This window comes from Salvelinus alpinus, chromosome 1 (assembly GCF_045679555.1).
Source record: "Salvelinus alpinus chromosome 1, SLU_Salpinus.1, whole genome shotgun sequence".
Lineage (NCBI taxonomy): Eukaryota > Metazoa > Chordata > Actinopteri > Salmoniformes > Salmonidae > Salvelinus > Salvelinus alpinus.
Window position 1 is genome coordinate 16,797,085 of NC_092086.1, and position 10,786 is coordinate 16,807,870.

The 10,786-nt window shown below is 50.7% G+C and overlaps 1 protein-coding gene across 1 annotated transcript in view; it reads right to left on the bottom strand.

Annotated features, from left to right (window-relative positions):
- Window positions 1-6,257: 6,257 nt before the first annotated feature.
- The window catches only part of metrnla (meteorin like, glial cell differentiation regulator a), a 32,693-nt gene continuing 28,164 nt past the window's right edge, over window positions 6,258-10,786 (bottom strand). Inside the window, exon 5 of the transcript XR_011674657.1 lies at window positions 6,258-6,492. The gene's annotated coding sequence lies outside the window, so the exon portion shown is untranslated. The remainder of the gene's footprint in view (window positions 6,493-10,786) is intronic.

A 10,786-nucleotide genomic window follows, 5' to 3' on the forward strand; every position in this document is an offset into this window, starting at 1 on the left:
ACACACACACACACACACACGGTACCTGTCAGCCAGAGTAAAACCTGAGTAATAATGATCTTATGAGGGCTGATTCCCTGAGATCACGAGGGGCTTCACACACACTGCCCCGTTCCACAGTTGAAACATGGAGCAGAGCGGAGTTACAATCCCCTGACTAGTGCTGTGACACGACACACCCAGGGTCCTAATCCTCCTGTACGTCTATGACCCTGTGACACACACACACACACACACACACACACACACACACACACACACACACACACACACACACACACACACACACACACACACACACACACACACACACACACACACACACACACACACACACACACACACACACACACACACACACACACACACACACACACACGACACACAGGGTCCTAATCCTCCTGTACGTCTATGACCCTGTGACACACACACACCTAGGGCCCCAGGCCCTTTGTACCTCTGACCCTACAGTGGACGGTGAAGTGAGGGTAGAGGTGTGGGTGAGGCGGGGTGTGACGGAGGAGGAGGCTACAAGGTATTTCGTCTGTCTAGACACACAGTCCCCTTGAGGATTAGAGAGGCGCCTTGGCTCTCTGACTCTCTCTCTGGCTCTCTGACTCTCTCTCTGGCTCTCTGACTCTCTCTCTGATTCTCTCCCTGATTCTCTCTGACTCTCTCTGATTCTCTCTCTGACTCTCTCTGATGTTGTGTTTCCATAAGTGGATGAATTTGTCTAATTTAGCCTGTAAGATAAAGCCTCAACCCTCTTACAATTCAAATGAGCCCCCCCGTTAATATTGGCATTTATATTGTTTTGTGTGACTACAGCAGCAGCAATAAAATGCTAAAATAAAGACACGTTCTAACTGAGCGAGGCATCAAAGCAGACAACCCTGTTTCAGTTGGGTCATTACAATTCAAAACAATGCATTCTAAAATACATCACACACGCCTCGTTGGTCTTTGGTGAGTTTCAGCCTCTCTACTCTCTGGGTCTCTCTCTCCCTTGTATCCTGTTGTAGAAGGACATCGGTGTCTATTGATGGTGAATACTAATAAAACATGCTGAAATAAACATCACATCATACATATAAAAACAACAACAGAATAATCAAGCCAGACAGAGTTCTGTGGACCTCCGATGTCAAGAGGTAGCAGAGTGGTACGTTTCCTACAATCAGCTGTCTAGTACTGGATTAGAGAAGAACTCAACGTCTCCTAATTTAGTGGGAAAAAATAAATACAAATATTGAAGCAGAGGTTTAAATCCCAAATCGAACCGCTGACTGTGCTGCAGGACTGATGTGGGTTTGACTTTCAAGGTGAATGTAAAGTTGTAACGGAGGTAATGTTTAGACGTGAGGGAGACTGTGCTGTCAGAACTAATAGAAGGTTTGACTGTGCAGCCGTAGGCAGGCCCTGCTGCTGTGGCTCAGTTCAGTGTGGGGGGGGGGGGGGGGGGGCTGTGTCTCTGTGCTGGGGGCAGGGGCCCTGCTGCTGTGGCTCAGTTCAGTGTGTGGGGGGGCTGTGTCTCTGTGCTGGGGGCAGGGGGCCACGTGCAGAACAGACACCACAACACACAACTCCATTGATTCACACTAATCAGGGCTGGGAGGGGGGCTGAGAGGCTGAAAGGGGGTCGGGGAGAAGCGGTGCACGCGTGTGTGAAGTCGACACATTCCTCAGATTCCTCCACTTCCCTAAAGAGGCAGAAATGTCTCCATTACACTGAAGACTCACTCGTTTTCTCTCTTCAAGTCTTCCCTCTCTCTTCTCTCTCCTCTCTCTCTTCTCTCCTCTCTCTCTCTCTCCAGGGGACCTCTTGCTCTTTCACTCTTTCTCTCTCTCGGTTGGCCCTTCTTCTAGCTGCCAAGTGACTGTGCAGTTCGCTGCCCCTGCACTTTCCAACAGCTTGTCTTTTTTTCTTTCTCTTGTTCCGCCCGCGAGACAGCCCCGCCCTGGCTTCTAGCTGGATCAGATCAGATGGGCAGCCCACTAGACAGCCCCGCCCCGGCTTCTAGCTGGATCAGATCAGATGGACAGCCCACGAGACAGCCCCGACCCGGCTTCTGGCTGGATCAGATCAGATGGGCAGCCCACGAGACAGCCCAGCCCCGGCTTCTGGCTGGATCAGATCAGATGGGCAGCCCACGAGACAGCCCCGACCCGGCTTCTGGCTGGATCAGATCAGATGGGCAGCCCACTAGACAGCCCCGACCCGGCTTCTAGCTGGATCAGATCAGATGGGCAGCCCACTAGACAGCCCCGACCCGGCTTCTAGCTGGATCAGATCAGACGGGCAGCCCACTAGACAGCCCCGACCCGGCTTCTGGCTGGATCAGATCAGATGGGCAGCCCGCGAGACAGCCCCGACCCGGCTTCTAGCTGGATCAGATCAGATGGGCAGCCCACTAGACAGCCCCGACCCGGCTTCTAGCTGGATCAGATCAGACGGGCAGCCCACTAGACAGCCCCGACCCGGCTTCTGGCTGGATCAGATCAGATGGGCAGCCCGCGAGACAGCCCCGACCCGGCATCTGGCTGGATCAGATCAGATGGGCAGCCCACTAGACAGCCCCGACCCGGCTTCTGGCTGGATCAGATCAGATGGGCAGCCCACTAGACAGCCTCGCCCGGGTTTCTGGCTGGATATCATACGGGCAGCGTAGCACAGAGAAGCCTATGTAAGAGAGAGAGCCTCTGTATTCATTCACTGTGATCTGAACTGTATTGTCACCAGGGTCTACGCGGGTCACACAGTGAGTTCGAGCTGCTGTGAGGGAGTTAGATTACTGTAAATCCTACAGTACTTATTCAGCAATGAATTGTAATAGTATTGACTCATTCTTCAGCCGACAGCCAAAGCGTTTTACCAAATTAAGGAGATTTACAGTAGCCTGAGAGAGAGAGAGAGAGAGAGAGAGAGAGAGAGAGAGAGAGAGAGAGAGAGAGAGAGAGAGAGAGAGAGAGAGAGAGAGAGAGAGAGAGAGAGAGAGAGAGAGAGAGAGAGAGAGAGAGAGAGAGAGAGAGAGAGAGAGAGAGAGAGAGAGAGAGAGACCCAAAGATCTATTTAAACATTATGCTGAGGTGAGCTGGTCATTATGGAGGAAATTACATCACTCTTCAGAAGCCAAGTAAAACGCTGAGGACTGAATACGTCTGGACCCAGCAGCTGCTCTGCTCACCCTTCTGTGATACACAGACACACTCAAAAAGAAAGGTGGCCTGAGAAGCCTGACAGGACAGACAGCTGTGAAGGAGAATACATTGTCAACGGCAAAGAGCCAACCGTTAGCTCTCCTGCCTTCTCTTCCTCTGTTCCTGCTCTCCCCTCTCAGGGGCACAAGGAGAGATGGAGAGGGGGAGAGAGTGAGTGGGGGAGAGAGTGATAGCACAAGGGAGGCAGAGAGAGTGTAAGAGAGTTAGAGAGACGGAGACGAAAACAGTTGAAAGGGGAGAGAAGGGGAGACAGAGAGAGAGAGAGAGGCAGGGAGAGGGAGAGAGAAGGTTTGCAGCACAGCAGTGTAACCATAGGAACTCTGTTTGCATTTCCCAGTGAGTGATTCTGGGGCCTCTGGCTTTCAGCTGGAATTCACACATTCAACTGAGCACACAGCGCTGTCTGGAATAGCAATTGTCTATTTGGGTCAACTTATTGAAAGACATTCGAGGTACATTTCCGTCTTGAGAGAAAAGGAGAGACAAAAAGACTGCCTCTGCATGTTGTCTTAACAGACACAGCTATCAGGGTAGCATTAGCATCCTCTGGATGTTGTCTTAACAGACACAGCTATCAGGGTAGAATTAGCAGCCTCTGGATGTTGTCTTAACAGACACAGCTATCAGGGTAGCATTAGCAGCCTCTGGATGTTGTCTTAACAGACACAGATATCAGGGTAGCATTAGCAGCCTCTGGATGTTGTCTTAACAGACTCAGCTATCAGGGTAGCATTATCAGCCTCTGAATATTGTCTTAACAGACTCAGCTATCAGGGTAGCATTAGCAGCCTCTGGATGTTGTCTTAACAGACTCAGCTATCAGGGTAGCATTAACAGCCTCTGAATGTTGTCTTAACAGACACAGCTATCAGGGTAGCATTAGCAGCCTCTGGATGTTGTCTTAACAGACACAGCTATCAGGGTAGCATTAGCAGCCTCTGAATGTTGTCTTAACAGACACAGCTATCAGGGTAGCATTAGCAGCCTCTGGATGTTGTCTTAACAGACACAGCTATCAGGGTAGCATTAACAGCCTCTGGATGTTGTCTTAACAGACACAGCTATCAGGGTAGCATTAACAGCCTCTGGATGTTGTCTTAACAGACTCAGCTATCAGGGTAGCATTAGCAGCCTCTGAATGTTGTCTTAACAGACACAGCTATCAGGGTAGCATTATCATCCTCTGAATGTTGTCTTAACAGACTCAGCAATCAGGGTAGCATTAACGGCAGCATCTAGTGTGGTGGGCAGTTCAGAGATAAATAGCATTTGACTCTCTCTTCATATTTAATTTGAGGGGAAAAGAAAATGGAAAAATGAGTCCTCTGGGAACACCGGATTAATTTTACATGCCAATCAAAGCTATAACTCCGTTTCCAGATTCCTGTGCTCTTGTCCAGTGGCCAGTCATTCACAGTAGCGTATTCAGTGCAGTCAGTCTCTTCTCCTCTGTCCTCATACTGGGGCTCTACGCTGAAACAAAGAGGCCTTTCACGTTGACCTTGACACACCACCACCCCCAACACCACAGGAACCAGGGGAGAGACACACCACCACCCCCAACACCACAGGAACCAGGGGAGAGACATACTGTCACCCCAACACCACAGGAACCAGAGGAGAGGAATACTGTTACCCCCAACACCACAGGAACCAGATGAGAGGAATACTGTCACCCCCAACACCACAGGAACCAGAGGAGAGGAATACTGTCACCCCCAACACCACAGGAACCAGAGGAGAGGAATACTGTTACCCCCAACACCACAGGAACCAGAGGAGAGGAATACTGTCACCCCCAACACCACAGGAACCAGAGGAGAGGCATACTGTCACCCCCAACACCACAAGAACCAGAGGAGAGGAATACTGTCACCCCCAACACCACAGGAACCAGAGGAGAGGAATACTGTCACCCCCAACACCACAGGAACCAGAGGAGAGGAATACTGTCACCCCCAACACCACAGGAACCAGAGGAGAGGAATACTGTCACCCCCAACACCACAGGAACCAGAGGAGAGGAATACTGTCACCCCCAACACCACAGGAACCAGGGGAGAGGAATACTGTCACCCCCAACACCACAGGAACCAGGGGAGAGGAATACTGTCACCCCCAACACCACAGGAACCAGGGGAGAGGAATACTGTCACCCCCAACACCACAGGAACCAGAGGAGAGGAAGAACACTCCCAACTCTCCATCTCTCTCTCTCTCTCTGTGTCTCTTTCTCTCCGTTTCGCTCTCTCCGCTTCTCTTTGTCTCTCTCTCTATCTCTCTGTTTCTCTCTCTCCGTTTCTCTCTCTTTCTCTCTCTCCATCGCTCTCTCTCTCTCTGTTTCTCTCTCTCCGTTTCTCTCTCTCCGTTTCTCTCTCTCATTCTAACCAGTGATATTAATCTCCCTCAGAGTGACCAGTGTCTCCCAGCAGCCACAGTCTGAGGGAAACCTGGAATGAGGGATAATGTTTCATATGGGAGGGGTAGGGGGCATCTGTTCAAACCAGAAGACTGGAGCTAAATAACCTGGAAGTTAGAAGATCTAGTGGCTCAATTCAAACCGTATCACTGAAGCGTTACAGATGGCGTGATAGAAATGTAAAAGTAGTAAATTACCGCGCCGACAGGCAGCATTCACGGTGAATTCAGGTTCCGCTAACGTTTAAATGTAAATCACGCTGTAACGCTGAACCTTAGTGATGCAAACACACTGACCTTCATTGTGAATAGAAGTTGAACTCTGCACCACCCTGCAAGGTGAGGAGACTAAACATTCCTAACAGGAACAATGTCTTCAATAGGAAATGGCCATGAACACTGAAGTCTGTCTGTGGACGTTTTAGGTTGGTTTTGTCCTTGGTGATTTGGTTTGTTTAAATATATATATATTCACTTCACACACTGAGACACACACATACAAGACAAACACGATGGTCCAGGGAATAAAACCTTTTAATCACTGGAGAAAAATAAATCACTTTTTTATCATACAACAGCCTAGGGACATAATACAGACTGCAATTTATACTTCTATATTTTTATTAAAATAAAGAAGCAGGCTTTAAATATAAACATTTCTTTCATAAGAAACATCTTCAAAACTGTACATGAAGCTTTTCACAAAGCAGTTGGATCCTCCGTTTCAGAAATGTTCATGGTTCACATTTTAAACACATCAGTTCCAGAGAAGGTCTGCTACATTACAAACCTCACATCACCTGACAGTTGATGTACGTCTCAGAGAATGGAAGTCTGAGAACATTCCAATGGAACCTCAATGGAACAGTCTTGGAACATTCTAGAACAGTCTTAGAACATTCCGGAACAGGTTAGAACATTCCAATGGAACGTCAATGGAACAGGTTTAGAACATTCCACAACAACAACAATGTTGGCTTTGAGAAATTAGTCCAACAGTTGCAATGCTGCTTGGCAACATTCAGGAGCTCCAGAGCAGGAAGACAGTAGGATCAGAAGGTGTCTGTCTGTCTGTCTGTCTGTCTGACTGTCTGTCTGTCCGTCCGTCCGTCCGTCCGTCCGTCCGTCCGTCCGTCCGTCCGTCTGTCTGCACCCCTCTGTGGAGAGAGAAGAAGGGATGAGCCACAGGCCAAAAGAAAGGCAGACAGCTGTAGTATACCATGTCCAGCAAGAGACTAAATGGATGCCTCTTTTATGTCATACAACAGTTACTGTCACAGACTTGCTATCAACTCCACCACTTTCTCTATCACTTTACAGCTTCAACTACCTCAATAACAGACACACACAAGGCCAGTCATTGGCACCAGGCACGTGCTCGACACATACAGGAAGTGGGCTGTGGCCCGCAGGGAGGCATGTGCTGTAATTAACTTCATGTTTCCCAGATGGTTGTTTATTTACCCAGCAGCCCCAGCAGGCAGGCAGAACAGGAGTATAACAGGCAGGCCGACAGGGAGGCAGTAGGACGGGAGTCTCCTGTCATGGACTATGACTTTACACCAAACAGAGAGGACCAGGTCCTCACTGTCTGACTGTCTGTCAGCCTGAGGTACAGGACAGGGGCTACTCATTAAACAGGCCTGGTGCTGGGAGGGGATGTGTGGGGTAGGGGGAGGAAGGGGTGTGAGGGGAAGGACAGGAGAGGTGAGGGGGAGGACGGGAGAGGTGAGGGGGAGGACGGGAGAGGTGAGGGGGTGGTGAGGGGGAGGACGGGAGAGATGAGGGGGAGGACGGGGTGTGAGGGGGAGGACGAGGTGGGTGGGGGAGAATGGAAGAGGGGGCTGCCTCAGGAGGTACTTCTCAGAGGCTACAGAAACCACCCCAACACACCACCCCCAACACACCACCCCCAACACACCACCCCCAACACACCACCCTCAACACACCACCTCCAACACACCCTGCATGACACACCACCCCCAACACACCACCCCCAACACACCCTGCCTGACACACCACCCCCAACACACCACCCTCAACACACCCTGCCTGACACACCACCCCCAACACACCCTGCCTGACACACCACCCTCAACACTCCCTGCCTGTCACACCACCCCCAACACACCCTGCCTGACACACCACCCTCAACACTCCCTGCCTGTCACACCACCCCAACACACCCTGCCTGACACACCACCCCAACACTCCCTGCCTGTCACACCACCCCAACACACCCTGCCTGACACACCACCCCAACACACCCTGCCTGACACACCACCCCAACACACCCTGCCTGACACACCACCCCAACACACCCTGCCTGACACACCACCCCCAACACACCCTGCCTGACACACCACCCCAACACACCCTGCCTGACACACCACCCCCAACACACCACCCTCAACACACCCTGCCTGACACACCACCCCAACACACCCTGCCTGACACACCACCCCCAACACACCCTGCCTGACACACCACCCCAACACACCCTGCCTGACACACCACCCCAACACACCCTGCCTGAAACACCACCCCCAACACACCCTGCCTGACACACCACCCCCAACACACCCTGCCTGACACACCATCCTCAACACACCCTGCCTGACACACCACCCCCAACACACCCTGCCTGATACACCACCCCCAACACACCCTGCCTGATACACCACCCCAACACACCCTGCCTGACACACCATCCTCAACACTCCCTGCCTGTCACACCACCCCAACACACCCTGCCTGACACACCACCCCAACACTCCCTGCCTGTCACACCACCCCAACACACCCTGCCTGACACACCACCCCAACACACCCTGCCTGACACACCACCCCAACACACCCTGCCTGACACACCACCCCAACACACCCTGCCTGACACACCACCCCAACACACCCTGCCTGACACACCACCCCAACACACCCTGCCTGACACACCACCCCCAACACACCACCCTCAACACACCCTGCCTGACACACCACCCCAACACACCCTGCCTGACACACCACCCCCAACACACCCTGCCTGACACACCACCCCAACACACCCTGCCTGACACACCACCCCAACACACCCTGCCTGAAACACCACCCCCAACACACCCTGCCTGACACACCACCCCCAACACACCCTGCCTGACACACCATCCTCAACACACCCTGCCTGACACACCACCCCCAACACACCCTGCCTGATACACCACCCCCAACACACCCTGCCTGATACACCACCCCAACACACCCTGCCTGACACACCATCCTCAACACACCCTGCCTGACACACCACCCCAACACACCCTGCCTGACACACCACCCCAACACACCCTGCCTGTCACACCACCCCAACACACCCTGCCTGACACACCACCCCCAACACAACCTGCCTGATACACCACCCCCAACACACCCTGCCTGATACACCACCCCCAACACTGACTGGCTGTCTGTCTGTCTGTCTGTCTGTCTGACTGGCTGTCTGGCTGTCTGTCTGTCTGTCTGTCTGTCTGGCTGGCTGTCTGACTGTCTGACCGTCTGACTGGCTGTCTGTCTGGCTGACTGGCTGTCTGACTGTCTGTCTGGCTGGCTGGCTGGCTGTCTGGCTGTCTGACTGGCTGGCTGACTGGCTGGCTGGCTGGCTGGCTGACTGGCTGGCTGTCTGGCTGTCTGACTGGCTGGCTATCAGTCAGACAGTCAGACAGACAGCCAGCCATGGATGAGTGATGGCCGAGCTGCATAGGCAAGATGCAGTAGATGGTATAGAGTACAGTATATACATATGAGATGAGTAATGTAGGGTATGTAAACATTATATAAAGTGGCATTGTTTAAAGTGACTAGTGATACATTTATTACATCCAATTTTTTATTATTAAACAGGCTAGAGATTTGAGTCAGTATGTTGGCAGCAGCCACTCAACGTTAGTGATGGCTGTTTAACAGTCTGATGACCTTGAGATAGAAGCTGTTTTTCAGTCTCTCGGTCCCTGCTTTGATGCACCTGCACTGACCTCGCCTTCTGGATGATAGCGGGGTGAACAGGCAGTGGCTCGGGTGGTTATTGTCCTTGATGATCTTTAGGGCCTTCCTGTGACATTGGGTGGTGTAGGTGTCCTGGAGGGCAGGTAGTTTGCCCCCGGTGATGCGTTGGGCAGACCTCACTACCCTCTGGAGAGCCTTACGGTTGTAGGGGGAGAAGTTGCCATACGAGGAGGTGATACAGCCCGACAGGATGCTCTTGTACCATCCAAACTGCTGTGAAATATATTTTCCATAACCAAAAATATTGTATTTTCAGCTAGTGTACAAAACCGAAAGCAAAAGATGCAAAAATGAAACCTAAGAACAGGAAGCACTGCAATAGCACACATAGAACATACCTACAGCTTCTTAGACTTGCTTTCAACGACAATGACAGATCTATAACTACATTTCTATGTGCATTTGTTCCAAGTCACCCAGAAAGTTACATATTGTAGCTTTAACTGTGTCAAAACATTTTTTATAAATATTTCCTGAGCTTTCCTAGATACAGCACTGACACTTAAATCGTATTCCTTATGATTTATTTTCCTTGATTTGTTTTTTGACTGTCTGGTTTGACATTTATGAATGTGTTATTCAATATGTTTCTATGGGCTATAGTAGTAAAGGCCAAATTATATATTTTGTCCCCAAAAAATTCTAAATAATTTTTTTTGATACCTAGTGGTCTTACAATTGCAAATCAAATAGGCAAATGATCCCCCAAAGTCTTAGACGTTTAGTGGGTGAAGTTCCTTTCCTACTGCGCCGACATAAGCAGCGTTCAGCGTGAATGAAGTCTCCGCTAACTCGGGAATATTGCGTTTCAATTTGAATCACACTGCAACGCTGAACTTCAGCGAAACAGATTGAATCCAGCCCCTAATGTGATCAGGGTCTACTAGTGTTTACTGGTTTAACCTCTACTCATGTCAACACACTGACCTTCATTGTGAGTAGACATGTAAACTCTGCACCGCCCTGCAAGGTGAGGAGACTAAACATTCCTAACAGGAACAATGTCTTCAATAGGAAATGGCCATGAACACTGAAGGCTGTCTGTGGAGGTTTTAGGTTGGTTTTGTCCTTGGTGATTTGGTTTGTTTAAATATAT